General features: G+C 40.1%; 1 protein-coding gene across 1 annotated transcript in view; it reads right to left on the bottom strand.

Moving 5' to 3' along the window:
* The window catches only part of SAMSN1 (SAM domain, SH3 domain and nuclear localization signals 1), a 116824-nt gene extending 92014 nt beyond the window's left edge, over positions 1-24810 (bottom strand). The window contains exons 1-2 of the mRNA XM_064703413.1: positions 24752-24810; positions 88-114 (exon numbers count right to left, since the gene is read on the bottom strand). The gene's annotated coding sequence lies outside the window, so the exon portion shown is untranslated. The remainder of the gene's footprint in view (positions 1-87; positions 115-24751) is intronic.
* Positions 24811-27362: the final 2552 nt, after the last annotated feature.

Raw genomic sequence — 27362 nt, 5'->3', positions numbered from 1 at the left:
TGTACACCCAACACAAAATTATTCTTCTGTCCTCAGGAATCTTCCCCAACACTCTTTGACACGCTCGTCAAATCAGGAGGAACTCACTAGCAGACAGGGAGGGTCCAGCAGCATCTAGAATAAAAAAAAAAAAAATAAAGCCTAACAATTACACTGGTGAGCTCCTATCTCATGTTCTCATTTTCTTATTAGGTTTCTGTGAGACTCCCCATTTTGGAAATCAAATTAGGAACTCAAATTCCCCACTTAGTTTTCAGTTACCTATTCCATGGATTCCTAGCTGATTTAGATATGTATTCTTTTATATATTGTTCCCAACAAATTCTGCTGTACAAGAAACGTATTTTGATTACACTAATTCTAACAGATTCAGAGGCTGTATACAACTATTTTCTGATTAAAAAGACAATTCTTTTATACAGCCTGAGGAGACCAGAAATCCATAGCAGTTAAATGTTAAGGAGCACAACAATGCAACACTTGCTATTGTGTCAAACAAAGCTTTTCTCTAACATTCTACAACTTGGGTTTCAATCTCCACTCAGAAAAATCCCATGAGATTCTAATATTCTAGACCACTTCTGAAGTGTGAGTAATAATACACCCAAGAAGTACAAAATTTGCTTGGAAGACAACAATCCAAACACTTAAGGGCTGCAAATATAGTCGTGAGCTGGAATAGACCACATAAAATAGTTCATGCTTCAGCAAGTAATGGATGCTGCCCACAGAGCACTTCCCACCTTGCTGTTTTATGCAGCTTAACAGCTCCATGCTGTCTGGATGGAACATTGATATTCATGAAATTTGCTCTGGATAGATCCTGAGCTGGTGGATATCAGCAAAGCTTGATATTTCTCCTCTGGGCTGTGCCAGCTGATCTGGTGTCCCCAGGCAGTCACACCCAGGTAGCTAATCCTTAGGACAGTGTTAATTTTTGGAGGCAAGGAGACATGAACTGACACAGTGGCAATTTGAGCTGTTTACATCCCTGTGCATGTGATTGCAGAGCCTCCAGCTTGGAGTGTCCTCTTTTTTGACTATCCATGACCCTGCTACACTGTCTTACTGCCTCCCCATGTGTTATAGCACTTGCCATCACTTCTACAAACATACTGTGCCATGTGAGAGATAAACTGTATTTGCCTTTTATGGCCCCTTTAAAAAGTGGCAGTTCTCATGCCCAATGGCAACTCATGACTTCATGTACCTCCAAAACAGGACCCATCTGTACCAGCTATTGCAGGCTATTATTAAGATAATCAAATATGCAGAAGACCCATATTTGGGGAACAAGTTCTTACACTACTGTCAGGACATGTTGTAAGAACAACACATGGCTGGTGTGTTCTAAAATATTTAGGGAAAACAAAATTTAAATTTGATTATCACATCCCATCAGTAAAAAAAATTCCATCGGCTACACACTGTCTGCACCAGTCACATTAAACCAGACTTATACAGTGGGAACAGTAGATGCCATCTGCAGCCCTAGAATAATCTTGGCAGCACACCAGCACATATTCATTTCTGTGGAGAACAGCCTTGCTTGCTGTAGCTGAGTCCTCATGGTACCTCAGATGGCCAAATTGTCTCAGAGCTAGTAACTGGATATTATCACTCTTTTAATCATCCTGGTTAAACAAGATGCTTGGAGTTGGCAGTTCCAGAAACTTTATAAAGGTTCAGCAGAGTAACCTTTCTTGCCCCCATGCCCTGATTTAGCAGAACATGATTACCTCAGGCAACTGACCAAAAGCCTGTGATGGATAACTTAAACTGGAATATACATTAAAAAAAAAAAAAAAAAAGTAGACAAAAACCATCAAACAATACAACAAAAAACCTGCTGCTGAGCAAACGTCAGTATTTTTCTACATTAAGTAGAACAGTCTTTCAGCAGGACAATTAACATCACTCTAATGAATTACAGATGGATTGAGAGGGCAAACAGGGAAAAACCCAAGGCAGTATTTCTGTATTTAAATAGGAATTTCTACCTGGATAGGCCAACTTCTTTTAATTTATGAGAGCAAGGAACAATTGAGACAGTTCTGGAGGAAGACTGGCATCCAGCAATCTGCACAAAGGGTGTGGACAACTGGCACAGTTACAGTTCAAAGACTTGTACATCAAAGAGGGACCCATTCCCCTGTGACTCTCCCTGCTCTTATTTCACTCAAATTCTTCAAAGTGGGATTCAGTGGGATAGATTACTGGTTTTTTTATCCTGGATAAGCATGGAATAGCCAAGATTTGCTCTAACTCTATTGAATCCACATGTAGCTCAAAAACCCTGCTACCCTAAAAACACCAAAAGGCAAACACTGCTGTATGCAGAAAGAAATGCTCACAAATAAACTCCAAATATCCATCAGGAAAAGCTTCATGAATCACACAGGTATTGGTTTTGTGCTACAAACATCTAGAAGCAGTTTAACCCAGGATAGTGGGTGGGAGGGACTCCAGAGGTTGCCCTGCTGGCCATCCTCTCCCACCTTCATCACAAGCACTCACATGGTACCAGTAGCATCAGATCTAAAACTTGACAATCTTTAGCACAGTTATCCTTTCAGCAGCCCCATGGCAGGGAATGTAGCACTACACCAATGTTGTCATACAGTTGAGTTTATTGTCTGTATAACTAAAAACCAAAATCATATCCATGTCACCTAGCAGTCACTGATGAGGGAATGCCTGAAGTCAAAATGCTGATTTTCATATCTGTGGTTTCAGTTGCTTCCTCACTCTTAAGATGCTTACAGATACTTAGAAATGTAAAGTCTGTCTGTGCAAAAATTCAGACACTGTAGATTTCTTAACAATATTTAGCAGCTAGACAGCTACCCTACATTTAAGCTAAATCAGGATCTCTAATTTATGCATTCATGTTCCTATGGTATCTCTGCAATTAATCTGGCTGCTTTCTTCAGAGCAGCCTTACCCAAGGAATCTTTGCAGAGAATAAGGGTAGAGGAGTGGACAGAACTTACCCTTCCTGCTGCAACCCACCAGTCAGAGCATCCTTTATCTCTAGGGTTCAAATTTTCTTGTTTTCTGTTCCCTCCCACTACACCAGGTGACTTTCTCCTTCTCCAGAACCTTGAATCAGCTGTTCTGCTTTATGCAGATTAATTAGACACCAGTGGAGCTAATGTGTAAGAGCTTGTGCATGACTTTTTGGCCTGGTTGCCAGAGCAGTCACTTGACAGAGGATACAAGTGAATTCCCCAGTCAGAGCTCCAATAACAATTAAATATTGATTTCACTCAAGTAGAAATGAAAATTGTTGCAGCAAGTAAAATAGAATATTTTGGAGGTCTGGCTATGTGTGCTCAGGGAAGAAATTGGAAGAAAACCAAAATTTGAACCACAAACCAGATTTGTGTACTAAGCATCCAGCAAAGATACTTGTTCATCCTCTGAATGAAACTGGAAACAGTCTAATTCTGCAGCTAGTTTGTAAACTGTGCAGTATATTTAGTACAATTGCCAATCTTTTTTTCTTTATTACCTCTATGTTACCTCTTGAGGAGCAAAGGCTGGCATGCATCTTACTCTGTCATCTCCCTCTGCTCACCACTGCATTCCTTCCTCCAGGAGGGAAACAGTGAGGGTGAGGAAGGAGCCATTCCAAAAAGACAGTGGCAAAGCCAAATGCTATGGGCTGTTTTTTAGTAGCTTGCTGCTGTGTGTAGCACTAACCACAGGCTTAGTGCTACACACAATCAGTCCATTTTGTCACCAGTGTCTTTCTGGAAAAACCCAGTCGGATTGAGTTGGACACAGGGAATCTTATTTAAAACAAAATGATGGCACCATATGAAAACTGAATAGGAGAAGATAAATGTGTGTGCACATATCCTTGCCTGGAAACTTCCACTGCTTTTGCAAGTGGTGTCAGCCACAGCCACAAGTTTTGCTGGGTGTAGTTTATGCTTCCTTAAAAAAAGCATATTATTTATCTCACAGACACCAAGAAAGGCATAATATATTATTAAGGGATTAGGTAGTCAAAAAGAAAAAACACAATGTGAGGGCTGGAATTACATTTCTGAATATGACTAATAAAAATTTCAGTCACTGCTGGAGATGGGATACTCATCTGTTCTTCACCAAACATCTGAGTGCAATGTGTGATCTGCTTGTGTGATCTTAAGTAGTCTAGAGATGTTTTCCCATTTTCAAATGGTATCCTACATCTCCAAGTTACCTGTGTGTTTTATACTAATTGTAGTAGCAGAAGATAAAGCCCAGCCTACAAAAAGAAACTGGGAGCAGACATTAATAGAACAAAAGCTAGGAGAAGAGAAATAGATCTGCAGCAAGAGTTTTCAGTGGAAACTGAGACAAAAATACCATGTAAAAAGAGATTCAATGCAGGTCCAGGCTTTCATGCAGAAATCCTGCAGAATTTGACAGAAAGATGTAATGGAAAAATTTTCAATCAACTTACCACTTTCAGGATTATATGCATTCTCTTGAGGCAGAGAAATCTTTGTGCATACCTATCTATCTAAATACATATGTGCATATATATACACACCCTGGGTTCCATAAACTGGTTTGTGACAACATCTAGAAAACCTGCAAGTACAGACCTTTTCTCTTTCTTTCAATTAAAATACATGCTATATTAATGGGCTTCTATTTACAAAATTAAGAACTACTCTGCAATGACATTTTACAGAAAAACCACAGTACCCTTCTCACTTGAGCATTAAAACTTTGGATTTGTAGAAACTCAAAAATCATTGAAAAACTACTGCAGTCATAAAATTCTGCTAAATCCAAGTGCACAGATTAAACAGAAGTGTCTAGAAAAATTGCCAAAGCATTCAAGTGAAAACAAACATGAGGGAGATATAATTACAAGGGATAACAAGACTTTGGTTGTAATCTCTTGCATGTGTTGGTATTATCAGCTGAATCTTTGGGTAGCTCTGATCCAAAGGCTGCTAAATGTTAATGAGTGTATTCCTTCTGATTTTAATAGGTTTTCAACTAAATCCTAAACCATTTTAGCTGTGTGATGTGAAGCATGGTGTATGAACATAAACCTTGCATGGCATTAAGTATCAAAACTAGTGTCTCATTATTCTTTATTTTTAATGTAGCAAAAATAGCCTTTTCAGAAATAGACTCCAGATAACAAATTTTTCAGCAGTGCTTTTCTTGAGTCCACACACTTAGACTTTGGCTTAGATGTAAGGTGAAGCAATTAATTTCCTCTGTTTGGCAGGTGAACAAAACTCTTGCAAAGCAACTTTGACTTTCATTTTAGTTGCAGTCTGTTATTGCTAATGAAAAAAAATTCTTCCTAGCTTTTCTACTGTATCAGCTGGATAAATTGTTAACACTTAAGAACTCCCCAGGCAGTAATGAATGACACAGTTTTCTGTGTTATCCCTGATAAAGTTTAGGATATGGAAAGCAGCTTAATCCTCTTTCTATACTCTCCCATCTGTGCTTTAGAGGCACCACAGTAAATTACTACATACTGAAGCACTGCTTCAGATGCAATTTCATATTTTCAAAGCTGAGATAATTTTACTCCACAGCGTATTTTTTAATCTTTGTAAAAAATAAGTAAAGTGTTTAAGGAAGCCAGGTCAGATAAAACTCTTGAATTTAAGAGATGGATGGTAGTTTTCAGCAAAGTAAAACTTTTACAAGGGTTACTTAGAATACAGAACTAAGCCAAACAAATTACTTTGTTTACAGAAAATCTGCAATGTGAAGTGTTAAGATTTAACTCAATTGTAATCTGCTGTTAATTATAAGACAGGAATAGTAGCTGACAAATACAGCTTGAGGCACTCTTTATTGTACCTTAAACACGCTATTGCCTGTGTCTAATGTCTTTGATCCTGCTTTCACTTTGCAGAATGATTTTACTTGGTACAGTTTTGCCATTAACCTGCTCAGTCACAGTTAGGGCTCATTTCTTTCTCCATGAGGAAAGCTTAAGTTTTGTGTTGGATTTCTCCATGTTTTATCAGATGTGCCTTTTGCTGCTGTCTAATCATTAAGGATAAAGGGACTGATTTAGTATCTATTGGAGTAAATTGACTGACTCAGTTCAGAGGCTGAGCATAAGCAGCTGCTCCAAGACTAGAAGTGAATGCAGTGAGAGATATTTTATAAACTCCTCTATCTTGCATTTTTCTGTATCCACATAAAACGCCACACTTAGTAAAACTGAAAAAATCTAGTCAGTTCAGTGTCTTGCTCAGGTCACCATATGGTTGTAGAACAGCTGGTTCATGTTAAACCTTCACAAAATTGAGATTATACTTAGAGGAAGTAGCAGAATCTGCCGCCACAGTGCAGCATCTAAAGCAGCCTGCCACAAATCATCAAAACACTCTGACAGAGAATGAGTTCCTCTGTAACCCTTTGTTACTTTGAGTCTCAAAAGATCATCTTACTCCCTCTCCTATGTCCTGGGACTAACCTGAAGAATAGAGGCCATCCCACCTGGTGACCTAAACCCAGCTAAGCAAACATCTGTCACCCGACAACCGGATTATGGCAATCCAGTACTTTCTCTAAAACCTGTCAATTGCTTCTAAGACCAAAAGATGTCAAACCTGAGTTTAATCTCCTAATTCTGGGTGGGGAAAAGGGACTGTGGATTTTTCTGTGGGGGCAGGTAATCCAGCTCTGCAGAGAGTACCCTGCTGACATTGAAACAGAGCTCCTTCCCCCTGCCTATGCCAGAACAAACTCCTCTTTTTGTTCTATTTTCTTTAGGTCCTTGCCAAGTGCTGGCTGCTGGGACTGCAAAGGAACAGGGCTCCATCTCCATCACCCGACCCACACACATCTGCTCCTCCAGCATGGTGTGGGGTGGGTGGTGAGCAAAGAGCCCCTGAGTGGGCAAACCTGGATTTGTGCTCACCAGTGGGAGAAGTGACACATGGAGTCAAAAGCAGCTTGGTAATGATAAAGAGCTACCCATTGTGGCTAAATTGTAATTGTATATTGTTGAAGTAATAGTGAAGTGGCACAGCTATGCTACTGTAAAGATGGAAATTTCAGCAAGCTCTTGAGAAAATAACAATACCTGAATATAAGGCATTTGTGTGGTCTTAACTTCTCCCCTTTGGGTACCTGATGTGATGTAATCAATAAAGACAGTAATGCAAGGGATCATGTAGGAGAAGCAGGGACAGGGTCTAAACCCTGCCTCTGGGAGGGAAGGAAAGCTCACTTCAAAGCTGGTGCCTCAAGAGGCACGAGAATGGGTTACCTTGAGCCTGAGAAGGTCGAGGAATGGAGGGACCTGCTGACAACATCCTCCCCCCTGCTTCTCCCCACTCCCTGCACTTTCTTAGGAACCCCAAAGCAGCCCCAGAGTCTGCCTCCCACACAATCCTGATCCCCAGGGACAGCATTCAGCCCTCTCCATGCCCTGGGGAACAGCAGGTGCACCAAAAAAAGGAGAAGGACCTGGCTAATCTTGTGCAGTTTAACCTGAACATCGGCTCACAAAATTAAACAGCAGATGCTTCCCAAGGGCACGACACGGAGAGGCCTCCTTGAAGTAGGGGAACAGCTTAAGCCTTCCAGCTAAGGCTGACAGATTTTCTGATAACAGAAAATGAAGCAATCTAAAAGTATGCTCTTCCAGCTACCCCTACAATCAGTTACAGGTAGATCATAGCATATTTCATAAATCTCAAAGCAAGCTGTCCTGACATTATTAGTCCTTTATTTTAGACACTGATAGAAAGAGATAAGCTAATTATTTATGAGTATTCAAAGGACAAACAAAGCACAGAAGTAGATTGATAGGAACACCCTTAATAACCTGATCCAAAGTTAATTCACGATTTCCAGTTGTTTGGGGTTTTTTAAAGCTTTTTGTGGCTATGATACCTCTTGACTACATGTTTTTTATTGTAGTGCTGTAGGCAGTAATGATATACAATAATGAGATATAAAAACAGAAAGCAAGCAGGCTAAAAATTAGTCAGATTTATAGTCTGCTGATAGAAAAATAGAAATACCATACTTGGTATAGTAGACATTAAGTTTAGGTCTTAGGTGTAATTATAGAGCAAGACATATGGCTTCCTTAATGGAACAGTAACGTAAGTTCACCTTTTAGTAAATTTGTGTATGAGCTTGAAAATCATTGTAAACAAGGTAACAGATATTTTGGAACTGAGCATTCATATAAACTGTTAATGAAGTAATGCTGGAACTTTTGAAATGTGTGACGTTACTGCTTGAATAACATTGTGACTCTGCAAACATCACAATATAGCAGAGATATAAATGAAATACTCAGTGTCTCCAAAATAATAAGTATTCACAGCAAGTTGTGGCACAAATGGATGGAACACCACCAAACTGCATGATTTGGGCATAAAAGCAGCGGACACTTCAGCTACGAGAGGATTTATATCTTTGTCAAGGCTTGGGAAGGCATTGAAATCCTGCCCAGATTGCACAGGTCTTCTTAATTATAAAGAACACCAATAATAAAAAATGTTTAACTTGTATGTCACTGTGTCAACCATCCAAGGGAACCATATTTCCTAATTTTATAGCAACATTCATGGAGCTGTTAAGAAGGCAGAGCTGCATCTAGCAGCCATCACAGAAATTCACCTGATCTGCCATTATCTGGGAACCAACACCTCACTGGGGCTTGAGACACAGGCAACAGAAGCTCCCTGTGAAACCAGGATCTCTGTCATGAAAAGCTGAGAGAATGTTTAACAATTGAGTAAAAAATACAAGTAAGAAGGCTGTGATAAACCTGTGAAGAGAATTTGTCCTTTTTTAAAGGAATATTTGTGCTTTGTTCTTCCTCTCAAAATGATTTCAAGGAAACACTTATTTCCTAATCAGCTTAGTCATAAGTTATTATTAAGAGCACTTTGTTTTTTCCTTCTGAAAAGGAAAAAAAAGTATGTGAAACAGACATCATTAAATAGTATTACCCATGAGCAGCATTTGAAAATATTGGTGTAACCAGCCAGATTACATTCATTCTCACAAAGAAGAGCAACAAGAAGGAAGAGGAGGGTGGGCTGTTGGAGGAAGAAGGAGCAAAGCAGAGCTCCATTCATTCCCTGCCTGGAGTTTCCTGGCAGACACGAGGCCCAGTCTGGTTTTGCAGCTTTGTAGGAATGCCAAGGGCATTGAGAGCAGCATCCATCCTTTCAGCAGGGCTGACAGGGCTCTGACCCTGCTCTGGTGCAGTGGCCCACAGGGCTGGCTGTGTATGGCTGCTGTGCCCGTGCATTTCATTAGGGAGACTCCACCAGGGCTATGTGGGGCCTTTCAGGAGAGCTGTGGGATGTTTCTGATTCCCTCTGCTCCTTGCAGGTGCGGTAGCTAGCACAGCCAGCCCCAAGAGCCCCTGAACACCTTCCTATCATTACTGCTGTGCTCTCCACACAGTGTGAGTAGCCAGCCTAGACACCAGGTTAAATAATTGCGGGTAATCAGTGGCAGCCTTAATTAAACTTTTGCCAAGCAAATTTAGTTAATCGTTCAAAACACATTTGTGAGATTCTGCAAAATGAACAGCTTACCCTCCACCTTTGTGAAATTATGGTTAATCATTCACTAATGTCTGCATCATCCTATTTAAACCTTCCCCCTGTGGTTTTAGACTTCTTTCTGCTTGCTAAGCCACCACAGGGGAGTGATATGTAAACACACAAATACATTATTGTAGGCTTTTCCTATTTGTGGAGCTGGGTTCTATCAAGCCATATTTACAGCCTCACCAAGAATGATCTATAATTCATTCGTCTCACATTCAATTGAATTAATTTAAAGGTATAATTCAATTTAATAAACATGCAGCTCAGTGTACTGAGCAGTGAGACACTCAGCTATTTTGGGCATGCTGCATTTCACCCCATCTTTCTGTTCCCAGCCAGCTTCCTGGCTCCTGGAATTCTTACATGTCAAACCAGAGCCACAATGGACCATAACAAGTCAACAACAGCTTCTGAACATCCACGCTGTGTAACTATTAACTGGCTGTCCCAAATTTCTTCAAATTCTCCTTCTCCATGAAGATTATGTCCTTTACTGTGCAGCTATTTTAAATCCTCTTGATATGAACTGCTGCACTCCTGCTCCTAACTCTACTAAGTCCATTATAGACAACCCTTTCCTGTGATTTACACCTCATTATAAAAATCAAATTTCTTGGTTGTCAAAAGTAAATTGACTGCAGCAAGCTGAAGGCACCAGATCCCTTGCATACAAAACCATCACACCACTCCAAGGGTGCAACTTCAAGTGTGATGGAAGGATATCCTATAAATACAGAGCTCTCAGAGAGGAAAATGAAAAACCAATTATCAAGTTGAGTGAAGGAAGTGCAAACTGTCTCTCTCCTAACCTTAACCCCAACCACCAGGATGGGCTGAGTCTTGGCCCACGCTCAAAAGCCATCACCCAGATGAAAAAACTGCAAGCAGAGAAAATGTTCTGCAGGATATTGCTCCTTGCGCCAACCCTTTTGCACCCCCACTGCTGCTGGAGATTTAGGCATTGTGCCTCTCCTAATACTAAAACTTCTCTTTACTGTACTTTTAACCATAAGCCTAAATGAGTTGTGCTCTTAGCCATAGTCTGGGTCCCCAATATATGTGTGAGATGAAAAATTTATTACAAAAGAAATAAGTACACTATACCATCTAAACGTCTCTGTGAAAACTAAGAAAATTATGTGTAATTATTGTAATTTCTGAGATGGCATTTTAGTTTTACATGTAAATCATTGATTTTTATAGCTTATTTGCCGAATTAAAATCAGAAGCACAGTACATGTTCAACAGACCCTTCATTAAATCTTTCTTCATTGATCTAATCAGCCATTTCTCATCAATGCTGAAATGCTACTTATATTCCAAACTTCTTTCCAACTACTGGCAATTCTAGCAAAAGAACAATTTTTTAAATTGACTAAGATATACTCCATGTGTCATACGCACAAAAGAAATCATCCAGGTTTGTTTTTCCTTTAAAAAATAATGACATTACCATAAATTTATTTTCTTGGCAACTTTTTTCCATTAATGTTACTGATATTATTTAATTGAATTAAGATATGTAGTCTTCCTTACACACACATAAATATTACAGATTCTATCCCTGTAGCGCATTCCTCAATTTCTGAATTTTCGTCAGCTATTTTACAATTTTTTCTTGTCAATTGTCAGCTTTAAACCACTCTTTTCTTCCATTTACTTTGAAGTTATGCAAGTTGGCTGTCTGAGTGCACCAGCACGATCAGAGGTTCTCAGGCCACCCCAGATGTACTTGGAAGTTCCATCATCTCCTGCAGCACACACCAATGGAGGCATCACACAGCCAGGTGCATTTTGGGCTGTCTTTGACTTCCACACCCACACAGCCAAGGAGATTTTTGGCAGCAAGGTCACCCAGAGCAGCTGTGGGGCTGGACCTGGACAGAGGTATGAACCCAGAGCCTGTAGGTCCTGCAGTATAACAACCCAGCTAAGTCATTAATTAGCTTTGATTAATATTTTCAAGAGTCTGTTCTTATGCTGCATGTATTAAATGGTAGTAGGTGACATGTAGAAATTTAGGGGTTTTTCCTACTTTTTTTCTCTATATGTAGGAAATCTTAGCATATTTACACTATCTACACCATTCTCCTTTTCCCCATAAATCCTATTCACTCTGTTTGTGCCTGTGCACACAAAAACCCCTACTAGTTTACCTTCTTTCTCTTCTGCTAAGCTTGGCCATTACAAATCCACCTCAGAACTTGGGAAAAAGAACATATTCCAGTCACTGCTCTGTGCATCCCATACCAACAGAGCAGCCAACATTAACAAACAAAACAAGCAAAACTCCAAACAAAACAAGCAACACCACAAAATCCTGAATATGCCAAATGCTTTGCACCAACAAACTGAAGAAGAAAAAAGCATTTCCCCCAAATTTTTCTCATTTGATATTTCTAGAATTGTCTCAAATATAGGGAACCATATTTATTTACACCCTGATATGGGGATTCTTGTGTTGATGCACCCCTTCAAACTTGGCCCTCTTAGCACAAATTCTGGCTTTAGCAGAACCTGAAATCAGCAGCTATTCCAGGCTTTGGACAAAAATGGTTTATGAGTGGTCCATCCCCTGCCCCCATCATATCCGAGGAATGTCATGGCCTTACAATGGCACACTTTTTGAACCCTTTCCAATTTCAGATATTTCCTTTCTCTTTTAATACCTCATTGCTTTTGCATCAATTACAGCCTGACCTAAAGCCACACTGGCAATGAATGTGATATATAGTAGAATCCATTTAAATGAATTTCTGATGAAAGAATAAAACTGTTAAAAGAATAAATTTACTCCACAGATTTATACAAATCCTGTATATGCACTGAAATCCTCTTAAAGGAAAAACTGATGGAAGATTAAAATGTTAAATGAATTAAACCCCCAGCATCCCAGTGAAATATAATGATTATTTGACCTATTAAATGAATAGCTCCACTGACCATATAATAGTAAGTCTTCAAATATATGTCAATTTTAAATACGAAGTGAAAAAATGTAAAGCAAACAGTGACCAATGAGAATATCTATTTATACAATTAACCTACAGAACCACAGGAAAATGTTCTTGAAAGGTCTTTGTTCACCCAACCTTAAAGCTAGAAAGTGCTTAATTTATTTTAAGAAAGAGAGAATTTTGATGATTGTTAAAAGTTATTAAATATAGAGCATAATCGTAACTTCGCTTTGTTTAATTTCAACATATTGAAATGTCTGAGAAAGTGATTCCTTTTTCTTCTAGCTGTGGTAAATTTTTAGGGATTTATTTTAAAAAAGATGCTGACCAACATCTGCATTAGAGTAGTCTGCATGCCATTGTACAGAAAGTATCTTTTTAAACTGTGTTATATCTCTCATCACTAGCAAAAACATACAAAAACACACATTGTGAATGCTGTAATATTTACTTTAGCTTTTTTACTTTTAGTGTATAGTCAAGAACGTAACATAAACATGTTTCCAAGAAATATTACCTCCATGTATTTCAATGCTAAAATAAAAACTAGGGATTTTGTCTTTGCCACCAAAAGCACTACTCTGGTAACACTAACATTCTGTGAGGTGATCCTACTCTGGAAAAAAATCATGCCTTATCTGTCTATCTTGGGTTTGGCCAACTCTTCTACTTACTGGTTTCAGGTTTAAATCCCAGATTAAACCACTCAAAATGTGCACTCTAAATCCCCTGGCAATGAGTTGAATACAATTTTATCAGTTTTCTACCTGAGAAGAGTTGAGTTCATATTCAGTTTAGGTCATAGGTGAAATGAGTTTGTCAGTCAACATCTAGTCTGTAATACATTTATATCTTGATCACAAAATTACTGTACTACTCAATTAAATATTGCCTGAAGGGACTGATCATTAGAGATGGAGACCCAAAGATGGTATTAGGGACTGAAGTCCATTTTCAGTGTATGAAGTGTAAAAACCCAAGACAGTCAATTCTCAGTAGAAAATTGCTGTGCACAGAAATGGCGTCTTCCTCCTGCCAACTCTTCACATTTACATCACTTTGTGATTATATGATCCACCAGATTTCGAAAATTCCACACCAAGAAATACCTCAACCCTCAAGTCACAGCCTCCTCTGCAGAAAAGGCTTTGTAGAAATTCAAGGGGGCTTTTAGTGACTCCTTACAATTGTGATCATCCTTTTGCCATTTAGCCCAAATCCTGTATTTTAGAAGGATGCATAGATAAAGCCAAGTCTTTACCAGAGGGGTCTGGCTGGCAGTGAAGCATCCTGAAAGCTTCACCTTCCCTATACTGAGGGAACAAAGAGTGTGTGCAAGCTGCAGGCCACCAGAGGAGGGCACCTGGAAGGGTGCATGTGTCAGTCCTTTCCTACAAAAAAAAGATACCTTCTGCCTGTTCCCCTCCAGAAGCAAAACCAGATGGATGTGAAAGGTTAGGAAGGGTACTTCAGCCCTCTAGGTGAGGTTAACCTCAAGTCCTTTCAATTTCTGATTCTCTCATAAACTAAAAAAAAAATGAGAAGGGAAAATTTGTTTACTTGACTGGCAAAACACAAGGAAAATAAGTCTTGGGAGATTTGACAGTGGAAACCTTTCAAAGTAGAATTTCTCTTTAATTTTCCCTTGTTACACGGACAATATCCCCCTAATCTTACAGCTGCACTGTGATCAAAGACCACAAAGAAAATTTTAATTTCCTGAAACTCTATCCACCATTAAATTCTGATAATCGATACACTGTAATAGCCATAAAGAATAAAGCTGGAAATAACCATGCAAACCCTTCAGCCATCCCTTAAATTGTGTCCTACTGTACCTTGGAAAGCAAAAATGTAAACTGAAAATACAAACAGATGGTAATAGGGAGACACAGGAGATTTAATTCCTGAATTAAAAATAGCTGGATGGCTGGGCCCAGAGAATAGTGATGATTGGAGTTTAATCAGCTGGTGGCCAGTCACTAGAGGTGTTCCTCAGAGCTCAGTATTTGGGCCAATTCTATTTAACATCTTTATTGATGATCTGAATGGTGGGATCAAGTACACCCTCAGTCTGTTTGCAGATGAAACAAATTTGAGCTGGAGTGTTGATCTGCTGGAAGGCAGCAAGGCACTACAGAGGGAGCTGGACAGGCTGAATCCATGCGCTGGGACCAGTGGTCTGAGGTTCCACAAGGTCTTGCACTTGGGTCACAACACCCCCAGGCAGTGCTATGGGCTGGGGACAGCGTGGCTCGAAAGATCCTTGGTGAAAAGGGACCTGGGGGTGCTGGTCAGCAGCGACTGAACATGAGCCAGCAGTGCCCAGGTGGCCAGTGACACCTGGCCTGGATCAGCAGCTGTGTGGCAGCAGGACCAGGGTGGTGACTGTGCCCTGTGCTGGGCACTGCTGAGGTCAGACCTCAGTCCTGTGCTCAGTTTTGGGCTCCTCACTGCCAGAAGGACATTGAGGGGCTGAAGTGTGTCCAGGGAAGGCAATGGAGCTGGGGAAGGGTCTGGAGCACCTGAGGGAGCTGAGGGTGTTTGATCTGGAGAAAACGAGCCTCAGGGGGAACATTATCACTCTCCACAACTGCCTGACAGGAGGGTGCAGCCAGGTGGGGGTTGGTCCCTTCTCCCAGGTAACAAGAACTGGACGAGAGGAAACAGCCTCAAGTTATTTTAGCATGGATTTAGATCAGGTCAATCAGGAATCAGAAAAAAATTCTTCATGGAAACATTGTAAAGCACTGCCTCAGGCTGCCCAGGGAAGTGGGGGAGTCACCAACACTGGAAGCATTTAGAAGACATACAAATGTGGCACTTAAAGAGACAGTTTAGTGATAGCCTTGATAGTGTTAACACCTGGACTGAATGACATTTAAGGTCTTTGAAAACATATGTACTGCGTCAGGGTTTTGCCAATTAGAAGTTTGATAAAGAGATGATTATTTTAAGTTTGATACTCATTTAAGATAGTCTGTGAGACTGCCTAGTTGAGATGTGCAGAGTAGTTGAGCTGGGAAATGAAGAGCTTTTGTTGACAAGACAGCCACTAAAAAGAACTGGAGATCACTGCATAAGAAATAAAGAGCATCCAAGGCCAATTTGTAGTCAGCAAGGCTAAGATGAGAAGACTAATGTGGAATATAGTCAGAGAGCACTGTTTTGGTAAAGGTTTTACTGAGCCTGACAAAAAGAGCCCTTTTTCTTAATCATGCAATGATGACCTAGCTGAATAGTGAAGCCCTTCAAAGCAAGTCAGGAGGGGATGCTGCAAATTCATGCAAAGCTTAAATATCTTTTGAGAGATGTACAGATGGTATTGCCTTTACAGGACAGCAGAAAAATGTAAGCATAAGGAAGGTCTTGATTGTTCCTTTGCCATACATAAATAACAGCTTCTAATAACCCAATACTCGCACTAAAATCTTGGCCACACACCAGAGAAAACCACATTTCCATCCTTGTCTCTTGGGAATCCTCTTCTGAAAGACTTCTTTTTTTTTAACAGCTCAGCTCACATCTGTATTAGTGAGCTCACCACATCTGATTATCCTTCTCCTCAGTGAACACTCAGAGCAGGTGGCTGTAACTTATTCTATAACCCTCTCTTTGCCAAATTTTTCATTTATATCCTTGGTTTTGTTTTTTGTCCAAAGACAAAAAAAAATCCAAAACAAAACAAACGAAAAAAAAAAACCTGAATCAATAGAAGAAGAACTTAAACATCTTTTAGCTTTGGGAAAAGAAAAAACTGAATCAGGATCTGAAGCTATGTTTAGTGGGTTAATCTGTTTTAATCCATGAAAATCAGTCTCAATCCACGCTCATTAAGAGGAATTTAATTTTGTTTTCTGTTATTTAAGCAACCTAGGAAACATGTGACCTTCCTGCCAATAATTTCCCTGTACTATTTATAAGCATTTTTGAAGGTGCTGATTACAGTGCTGAATGTCAATAGGATTCTGTCTACTGTTTAAGTTATTACTATTGCTGTAGAACTTAGAGTAGTAATTATGGAGCAAGACCTGAGTGAGGCACAGGATACACAGATCCAGAGTTAAAGACAGGTACTCTCACAAGAGCAATATGAGTACCATTAAGTGTTAACATGGATCTACATGTGCAAAACTGAAACAGTGTTCGTGAGAATGGCAGAGAGGAGTTGCATCACTGATGCCTTAATTGACAAGAATTTTAAAGAAGATTTGAAACATAATTAGACAATAACCACGACAAATTGCAGGTATTTATTGGGACCATTGCCCAAGAATGAGGGCTATCATGAGAAAAGTTTGATAGTTGATATGAGTGCTAGTGATGGGTCAAGAAGAATAAACCCTTAATAACAGTCCTGGTTATTTCTGAGAGAAAAGGTTTTAGTGGCTTTCGTGGGATATGTCTGATGAAGCAAAAGGGGAAGAAAAGTAAGGATATAACTGAAAAGTAGACCTTCAAAGTACTAAATTGCACCTTCAGTTACACATAAATGAAAAGGAGGAACACATAAAAGGCACATTGAAGCTAAAGGTATGACATTTGTATTACGAAAGACTGAAGCATGACTGTAGTGGGAAGGGAAAAGAAGGAATAGAGGGAAAACATAGATACGAACTGAAGGCAAAACAGGATGGCAGTGAGGCAGATGAAGATGATTCGGGAAGGAGCATGACTCAGGAACTTCCACCTGGATCAGGGGAGAAGAGAACACAGAATCTTTGCAAAGACAGCAAAGCAATCTGGGAGGGGATGGGAAGCTCAAATGGTTTTTTTGGGGGGAAGGTTCTCACTGGAATATTATTCCAGTGGAATATTATTCCAGTTTTCACTGGAATAAATTGCTGAAACTTGTACAAAGAAGTCAAGAATAACACTATGGAAGGTTTTGAATCAGGATGCAAGCTGGAGAAAATGTGACTGGGATTATAAGCATGGAATTTCAGCTGGAAGAGGAAAACTGTTCAGTCAGGGAGATAGTGGAATGGAAATAGAAAGTATTTTGCAGCGGGAGGAGACAAGCATGGAGAAGCAGAATTCATTGTAGCTCTTCAGTGTATAGACAAGTGCTGCAAGGTGAACACCAAAAGTAGTTCTAAGCTGCAACCTATTTGGGCACACCATGCAATTAGAAAACACATTGAAACAAACACATTGAATGGCAAAAGGGAGTGAAATTAAATAATGCATTAATATACAAGTTAAAAACAAGCAGCAAACCAGATCTACACACATCCTATAAAAGAAAAAACCTATCCCAAACTAGAAGAAAAGCCTGAGAGTGGATGAAAAATTATCTGCAATTGCCTGTAAGAAATGATGGGGGGAAAGATCAAGCAAGAAGACCCGTGGGTGGCTGATCTCAGTATCTTGAGAATAAATACTTTCTTACCATGTGTCCTCCAGGATGGATAAATTCCACACTGCAGATGAATTCTATTAATGCAGAACAGGCATGTGCAGTGATTAAATGATTTGTGTGAGGTGACACAGAAATCAGAGTCAAATACTGACCCCAAGACCCCAGGTCAGACAGTTTGTGAGCTAAGAACTCACAGCTCACCAGTTTGTGAGCTAAGAACTGTCTCTGAGGTGCAGACTGAAGTCTGATATCCCCTGCTCTCTGCAAAGCCTCTTTTTATAGATCTACTAATGGAAGAGCATCTTGTGAAGTTCAGGTTATGTCTCCAAATATTTTAACTTTAACTCAGTGCTCGGTAAGAAGTATGAACTCTGACATTGTAGGAACAAAGGGACACCCATAAATGGCTCAATTTTTATCTGCTGACAGTTGGGCAGAGGGGGAAATCAAACTACACCCCATCACATCATAGAGCTGGGGAGATAATGCTCCCCCATAGCACAGAGAAGCAAAAAGTAAAAAATCACTACTCGTGAAGCATCTACCTGTGCTGACAGCTAATTTAGGCCCAATATACATGCTATGCAAAGAAAATGAATTCTTATGACATGTCAAGTCTGGAATCCAAGGAAGCCTGGCAATGATATTGAAGCAACACACTGTTTGCATACTGATTTCTGTACCACTTTTTGTTTTGAAAAAACATATTTATGCAGTTTCACTGGGAACAGAAGTACCAAATTCAAATAAATGACAAAATCCAACCACAATCACTAGTTTGTTTACAGTTCATCCTATCACTACACAGAAATTCATTCTAGGGTTTTGGGGTTTGTATTCTGATGTGCAAAATGAAAATTAGGGATAGCCTCTTGGTCTCCTTTTAGATTTTTGAGATATAAAGTATCTCCGCATCTAATTTTACAGATTCTGTGTATCCTGTAAACTCATTTTACACATATTTTTGATCTATCAATAGCTCACTGAACATTTAGAAATAACGTAATACACTAACTTCTAATTTTCTATTTGAATGATTTTTGAGACTTTTTTATCTGCTTCTTAGCTAAGTGCTTCTTTAGCCCCATGTGTTCAGTATTTTGAGAGCTGCCTTTAATAGACCTGCTCTTGCATGCACTTCATCCACAGAACTCCTCCTCAAGAAACCTACAGCACAATAAATAAATAAAAGAACTTCACCTCGGTGTATCTCCTCAGTGGCTTTGCGTGACTTTTACTTCACCTCTTGAACCTCTTCAACACCCTGTCAGACTGACGGTGCTCTCTCCTTATCTGAGATTACTTTCCCTGCACCGAAATGCAGTTCATTACTTTCTTCAATGGAATTCCAAATCTGCTCTCTAATAGATTTCTAATCCTCAGCAAACCCGTGCATTACGAAGCAAGCGCTGCTCTCGCCATATGGTTAATCTGATTTTCACTGACCCTGCCCCATCATTTTCATTAAGAGCATGTGATTAGGAAAATACCACACCAACAAGGATGTGATTCCCATTTCCGGCCTTCCCTCATTGTTCTGGGGGGATTCTGATTGTCACACACCCTTTAGTCTCTACAGGGAACTGCAGTTGCTTCTGCTCAGAAATCTGTTATTACTTTCAGAGCTTCTCAAGCTCAGAGCAATGGATGCACAGTTCCCTGGACACTGCACTTTACTTGCTTGTAGAAGAATTAATCGATCAACAGATTTGTGATCCATCACAGCATGGATGGGACTATAATACAAAGAGTATTTCCACACTGGCACAGTGTTAAAATAAAAATGGTGTGTTATTTTTATCCCATTTCTGAGCATGCAAAACAATCTGACCACTTGTGATCATTAATAATCTTGTGCAGCTTTTCACAGCAATAAGGGACTTCATCAAAATGTCCTTGGAGAATTCCTGCTTATGTAACTCTATATTACCCAACCATATCCTTATTTCACCAACTGGGGGTTTCTAGCTCATGTCCTGTGACAAGCTGTTCTGAGATCATACTGAATAATTTTCAGTAGCAGCAACCATTAACCTTCAAAGTACAGGAATTGTGGTGTTGGAAGGAGAATAAAAATACATACACACCAGAGGATGTGTAAAAATCAGTGATTTTTAAGTATCTGTTGCAATATGTAGAAGAAATTCTTTAGTATTTATAGCAACAAAAAATATAAACAAAGGATGTTTAGACTGAGCAAGTTTGAGACTTTGGGGTGGAAGATTTCATACAAATGTTGATGTTCTCATGTTTTGCATTATGGGGGTTTTGATGATTTATTATGATATGGAGATTTTTTTCTTACATGAATCACTTCGTTTCAGAGATAATTCCCAATGTTAGGCTGTTATCAGGCACCTGGGGAATGAGGCCTGCTGAAGACAGACATTAAGAAAGGAAAAACAACAACTTTCAGGGGGGTGAACATGCTGTTCTTCTCTCATTTAAATATACACAACTTGATATTTATTAATTAATAGCCTCTCGGCACAGCAGAAAAATTGCCCTTGATATTCTACATACACTATAGCTGGGACTGGAACAGTGGTAGGCAGTGTGACACAGCCCCAAAAAATGATACAAACACACAATGTTGCTCTGCTTGAGTAAACTCCTCTCTCAGCACTTTTTGAATCATCAGCTATTTATTTCAATATTCTGCATGTCATCATTGCTTTGGCAGGCCATTTTTTTTTCTTTTTAATACTCCTTGTGTATAAACAGCTATATAAAATTTCTGTTTCGGAACACTTCATTCTTAACTTGTTAAAGTCTGGTCTGGTAAATGCATCATTTGTGTCATGACATCACCCCAACTTGTGACAGTAAATGCTGTAAGAATTCATATCAAGGTGTTACAAGTCTTGCATTTATATGTTTGACTGTTAATTTCACAGTGGAAAAATATCTGGGTCATCACTTTCCAGAGACACCCGTGTCTGTTTCTATTCCTGGTCAACCTCAGAACGCGTTCCATGCCTGCTCAGGTGGTGTTTTCCCTGCTGACACAACCAGACAGACAGAACTGTAAATGTTATTGTGAGACACAGCAATTTCCATGTGGGAGAAGGGCTGATAAGTTTCAAACTATACTCTTTTGGCCTAAAGAAGCTTTCAGTGCTTTTATTATACCCTCTTGATTTAGCTGTTTCTGTTGAAAGGGCAGGCTCTGACCTCCTACGAGTGCTGTAAACAAGCTGCATGCAGGTTTTTTTAAGATGCTCCCAGTTTGGGAGCATGTACAAAATCCATGTCAGCTGCTTGAGTTACCTGTGACTTCAGTGGGTGGAAACCAGCCCCAGACTGTCTGAAGTGGCTCAGTTTCTAATATTGAAGTGAGATTGAAAACTAGCAACGACACTTGATGTTTTCTTCACCTTGGAATTGACTATTGATCTTGCTGACTGCAGTGAAAGAGGTTTCAGCACTGAAAGCTGTTTATGGAGAAACACCTTCTTAGAGAGACAAGAATATTTCTCAGGCCTGCTTCATAAACATTTCACTGAACTCAGCTGGGACAAGAGCCTCCAGAGCCCTCTTCTCTTGGAAAAAATGTTGTCTTTCAGAACCTGACATTTCCCAGCAGGAACTGGACCTATTTCTATGAAATCAGAAAAGCAAGTGTAGCTCATGGCTATTAAAGCGTATTTTTTTTGATGTGCATCCATCAGTCATGCTGGTGACCTAATGCTTGTAAAGTCAATGGGAGAGAAGAAAAGAAGACAATTCACAGACCCTGAAACACCCACACATCTGCTCAAAACTCTTCCACAATGACCCTTGCACATGAGTTAAATTTGAAGCATTTGCAGGAAGAATTTGACAAATAATTTAAATTAAGTAAGTTGAGAAAACTCTGACCTCTTCCACAGAAAATTCATGAAGGAATTAACAGAAAAATAAACATCCACCACTTACATAATTCATAAATAATTACTTTTCTCAGTTCTCTTCTCTGTCCATACACTGTCAGGGAGGGACATGCCATAACCACAACCATGAGTTTTTTCTCTTGTTTAATGTTTTTATCTCATGTTCTTCAGAAGTGTTGTCAGTTTTACAGCCAGTGCAACTAGGCATGTCTCACTGAGTTCAGCTATGTGATTTACACCAGCAAAGACCTCCAGCTCTACTTCCGTCTTTTTCATTCATCAACTTGCACAAAGCATTAGTTGACTCACGTGCAATTACCCTGAATTATTCACCAGGGTAAGTAAAAGTTACCTGCTTAGGCTCTCTGAGTCAGATTTCTGATATTACTTTAATTACTTCCTTTTCATTTCCAAAATGTCATTCAGGCCCACATCTGTTGCCACCTGGCCACAGAGAAGCACAGTGTCCTGGGTTCAAACCTGTACAATGCTGACAGCTGCTTTCAGCTGAGCCTCAGATATACTTCACCTGCAACCTTCGGTTCCCTTCCTCCTCACCGAGGTGTGTAAAACCTCCTAATGAGCATCACTATGAGAAATAGGTCTTTTATCTAACTCTCTTGAGGGAATTATACGCTTCTGGGAGCCTCTGAAAACAGCCTGTCCTATGAACCTGCAGTAAGAAGGAAGCCGCAGATTGCGGAGAACTAGAGATTCATGTTCATAAATTGTCAGGCCAGAAGGAAAAGCTACACTAAGGAGGCAAAGCCCTGCTTAGGTCAGATAACCATCCCTGCCACTAAGCTATCCATCTAATGAGCCCCCTCATCAACACAGTTGCCAAAAAAGCCCTAAGTCACTCCCATCTGTCCCCATCCATCCAGCATTGCCTTTGGTGATATTGCTCAGGGAAGAGGATCACTGGATTACCAGGTTGTAAAGCCAGGAACTCCTTGGAGAAACTGAAATACAAAGCTGAGCTCAAACCCTGAGTTGCTCCTCATTGAGCTAGGGCAGTTTTAAGCTAAACTGCCTTTTTTTTTTTTATGTCCGTGTATCTCAGAGCCATTTTAAATTGGAGTCTGCCAAAACTCCAAGGGCCATTATGATAGAGATCATCAATGAATAAAGATTTTGGTTATGTCCCCTACATAATGCTTGCTGCAGGGTTGTAGGATGAAAATTAAGAGCACTATCTGCTTAAAGCTCTCCCACATTTTCTGTCTTTTCAGATAATATTTCTCTTTACCAAATCCCTTTATCATTTTATCTCATTTCCTCTGGCTCCTTCCATTGGCCTCACCCCTGGTTTGTTCTGCAATTTCCTTCCTTCCCCTCTCATGCTGCCTTCAGCAGCTCCTTTTCTCTCTGAAAGCCCTCTCCAGTACTAGATTTCATCCTGGTACGCTTTAGGCCACTGTCAGCTTTCCTCACACTCAAGGCTCATCTTTCCTTCTCCCCATGTCTTTCCCCCTCCCCCAGCAAGTGCCATGAGCTGCCATGAGTTTTCACATGGATTTGCTTCCCTCATGAGCTTCTTCAACATATGACCTGCAGTTCCTTTCAGTTTATCCCTAATTAGTTTCAAAAACCTGTATTTCCTTTCCCCAAACTGTGTGCACTATCAGATGCTCACTTTATCCATCAGAACTATTCGTCCTCCAAATCTTTTTTTTTTCCTGTAACGCCCTTCAAAATCATCAGTCTTATTGAAACACTCCTTTGAGTCCTGCTGTATCCTGTAATCCCAGTTTTCTTTAATGAATAGGCTGGTGTTGGTATAATTTACCTGTACTATTCATATTTCAATGGCCTCAGTTCTATTCAACAACACTGTTTCCAATGAGAAGTGATATTCTGAAGCATGAACTGTATTTACATTTCTCTTTAAATGTAGCTGTAAAACTAAGCATGTTTTCCTCTTCCCTTTCACATCAGAGAAGCTTTCACTTTCATTCTCTGTCCTATGACCTGGAAGTACTCTCTGTCTTGTTCTCACTTTCCCCATCACTGCTAGGCTGGATATTGATGTCCTAGTAGAAATTTGCCCCAACAGACACCAAATGAAGCAGAAGTCACACCAGCAAAAAAAAAAAGGAACTAAAGCAGACAAACCCTTGCTTAATTAGAAACTTTAAAAAAAGCTAAACAAATAAAACAAGCCAACAACAACAAAAAAAACCCACAACAATCTAAGCAAACAAACAAAAAAATCTCCACAAAGTAACAAAAAACCCCAAGGCAGTCAACTTGCCCCATGTATCTTAGCTGGTCCTGAGCCCCCCTCCCAGTTGCAGTGGCAAAATACCTTAGAGTAGTTTCCCAAAGGTCAACACAATGCTGCAGTAATATTTCCTTTCCTTCCTCCAGTGGATTTATTTCATCAATGATTGTTCTCTGCCTCAGCAAAACAGCTTCATCTCTTTTCTCTATTTAGCTCTTGAGGGGCTGAGCCCTGCAGCAGCAGTCCCAGTGAAGTCAGTGGGAATGCTGACACTGGAAGAACTAGCTGTGTCCCATTGAATAATTATCCAGGGCTGAATGAGCTCCCAGAAGTTGTGTGTGAAGACAAGCATCCATATTGAGAAGCTGTTAACCAAAGCAGGAGTCCCACTAAAACAACATTCCCCACTGCCTCACAACAATGCCCTCACTGAACTCTTTAAATAAATATGCCCACTAAAAAATCCCAAACAGAGATAAGATTTCAACAAAGAGAAATTGTTTTATTAAAAAAGAGATTAGAACACTAAACTTTTCCCAACTATAAGTCAATTTGATCTTTAAACAGAGGTCAGCAGGGTTTTTTCTGCTGTAGAAACATATGCAAACATTCCTAGTAGAAATGCACTTTCTGAAGTTTTATTAAAAGTGTGCCAGAGCTACAGGAAGTTGGAGGTCTTATTAACATTGAGGAGCAGTCAGTAATCACAGGATTTAGAAATTCAACTACTAGAGTAGTGTTGCCATAATATTTCAAATCTCCCCTACCTTCTCGGTGATTTCTCATGGCTAGCTCCTCACAGCACTGACTACTTCTACAGCACAACCAACAAATTCCAGCTCTCTCCCCACCCAGCTAAGCCACTCTTTTGTAGCACTCTTCTTCTTATTGGACACAGCTCTGCCCTGCTAAGGGCAGGCCTGTTCCTCTTCTTTGGTGATTGGTACAGCTGCAGCTCCTCAGGTGTGAGAGTGCCTTCTGCACTATCTTTATTTTCTTACATTGTATCCCTCCACAGAGTAGTACCTTGTTGACACCTAGTTGCTGCCTTATTGCTGACAATTTTCTAGTTTATCTTCCACATTTATTTCTTCAGCCACTCCACATATTTTCTCTGTGAAAAATACGGGAAGAAATTGTTCTCCTGGTGAAATCAGTGAAGACTTAGCATCTCATTTAAATAAGCATTTAAAATTTACAATCAAGTGTTACAGGCAGTCTTCAAATTTTAAAATATTCTTTCTAGTAAAAAATAGCATGAACTATGCAAAACCTGAAACAGTCATAAAATGTTTCAAACATCTTAGTGATGATGATGAACTCACAGGTAGATAAGGGCACCATTCACCTCTTTTTTTTTTCCCCAGTTCTTTTAAGAGGTGAAATCCAACAACCCAGAAGAATAACCCAGTGCCACTGGTGGGATAGAGGACAGTATGGAGGGAGATCTAAAATTCTGCAGGTTCATTCAAAGAACAAAATCCTTTTTGTAGCCTTTCTGGCAAGGACCCGGTTTCCCATGGGTTGAACATTGGTGCACTACACTTTTGCTCACGGAAGAGGAACTTTATACCTTTTTCCAAGTGAGGAAAAGAAACAGGGCAAAAAATATAGTGTTTATTAAAAGACTCCCTCTGGAGCTGTTTTCTGAAGGAGTCTTCTTGCAAATCAATTTCTTTGGGTCTCTGACTTGCCACCCTGAACCTAACTGGATCTTGTACTGCAAACCAGAGATTCTTCCACCTTCCACAGCTTTAGTTAAGCTGATGCAACAAGTCCATGTTGTCAGAAGATCCACAAGATAAAGGAATTAAAAAAAAAATTGTCTTTCCACTCAACATAAGGTGTATGGGTCTAAGCCTGCCATGGGTTTTGACTAAGCTTCAGCCAAGTACATTGAATTCATTAAATACAAATATTTAAGCCCACAGCAAACATCTCCAATGGGAGAAAGCCAAGAGGACATTTTGCACCATCAATTACTCTGCCATTGTCAGCTGACTGGAACTCTGTAATTGCACTTGAACTAAAGCTTACAGGAGCTCTTCCATTTTGGTTGGGTGCTTTTTTGTTTTGGTTTGTTTTTTGTTGTTGTTGTTTTGTTTGTTTGTTTGTTTGTTTTCCAAAAATCTCCATAGAGAAGATAAATAGGGAAAAACCAACCAGAACAAATTGTGCAGGGAGACTCAAATGGGTTCTGCTGACAAATCCAGGAGTGTATTACTCCCAACACTGTAAGGCACTGCAGTGGAAGGGAGCAGAAGGTGGTGTCACTAACAAAACTCATGGTGGGACAGGTGAGTTAAAACTGAAGCTTGGATTTTAGATGAGACATTATTGATCCTTCTCTGGCTTATGTTGAAAGCAGGGGCTAGGAGTCACACCAGCATGGAGATACAGCTCAGCACGGAAGAAGAAGGCTTTGATGTTATCCTGATCAAAGTGGCATCCCAACCACAGGAAGCAGGGGAAAAGGTTGGACTAGATGATCTTGGAGGTCTTTGCCAACCTGAATGATTTTGTGTGGTTCTGTGTAGAGGGAAGGCTGTGTGGCCCTCGGGAGTGGTTGTGGCTCAGGCTCATTCTCCGACCTCTTTCTGGGGCAGGCTGGTATAATCCAGCCCTTTATATGCAAGTGGCTGGGGGAGAGCACTATAAATATGGAACATCAAAATGTCATTTGCACAGCCACTTTAAACAGATATGTCCTAGCACCCTCTTTCATCTCCACAGGAAAGATAATAATCTGTTAAACTTTCTCCCAGAACCACATTTTAGCATTTTAATTACAGACCCAACATACTCACCAAACACACTCTCACTAAAGGGCATGCCTTAATAAAGTCGGTACATGGTGCTGCTGCGACCCAGCAAGGTCAGTGCCTGCAGGGAATGGCCAAGAAGCTCTCTGGCACCTGTTGGAATCCAGGACATCCCTCTGGCTGCCCTGCATGGCTCAAGCCCCTGCCAGGGGGCTCAGAGACCTTGGCACAGAGCACAAGACCCTTGTGCCTTTGATTTTGACCCATGGAAAAATTACCAACCGTTTATGAGGATTTACAAGCCACTAAAGTTTAAGTAGAATGATAGTTAGCTTGTCACAGGGTGAAAAGTAGAAATTTGGAGTTTTTAGAACGGGGGCTCAGAGTCCAAAGATGGAGGGATTTGGGCGTGCCTTATCCTTCTTTCTCCTCCTTCTTGTCCTCCATCTTCTGCTGTGATGGTGGCACTTTTGGATTGGTTTAGAGATGGACTGTCTAACATAGGTGATAGGTATTGGAAAATAATTGTAAATAAAGTACATGTAGTTTTTAGTATAAAAAGACAAAACCGCCCTTAGGGTGGGCAGTGTGCCACTGACTGACCTGCTGGACAGAC

This window comes from Zonotrichia leucophrys, chromosome 1, assembly GCF_028769735.1.
Source record: "Zonotrichia leucophrys gambelii isolate GWCS_2022_RI chromosome 1, RI_Zleu_2.0, whole genome shotgun sequence".
Taxonomy (NCBI): Eukaryota; Metazoa; Chordata; class Aves; order Passeriformes; family Passerellidae; genus Zonotrichia; species Zonotrichia leucophrys.
This window is presented reverse-complemented; position numbering and strand designations above follow the sequence as displayed.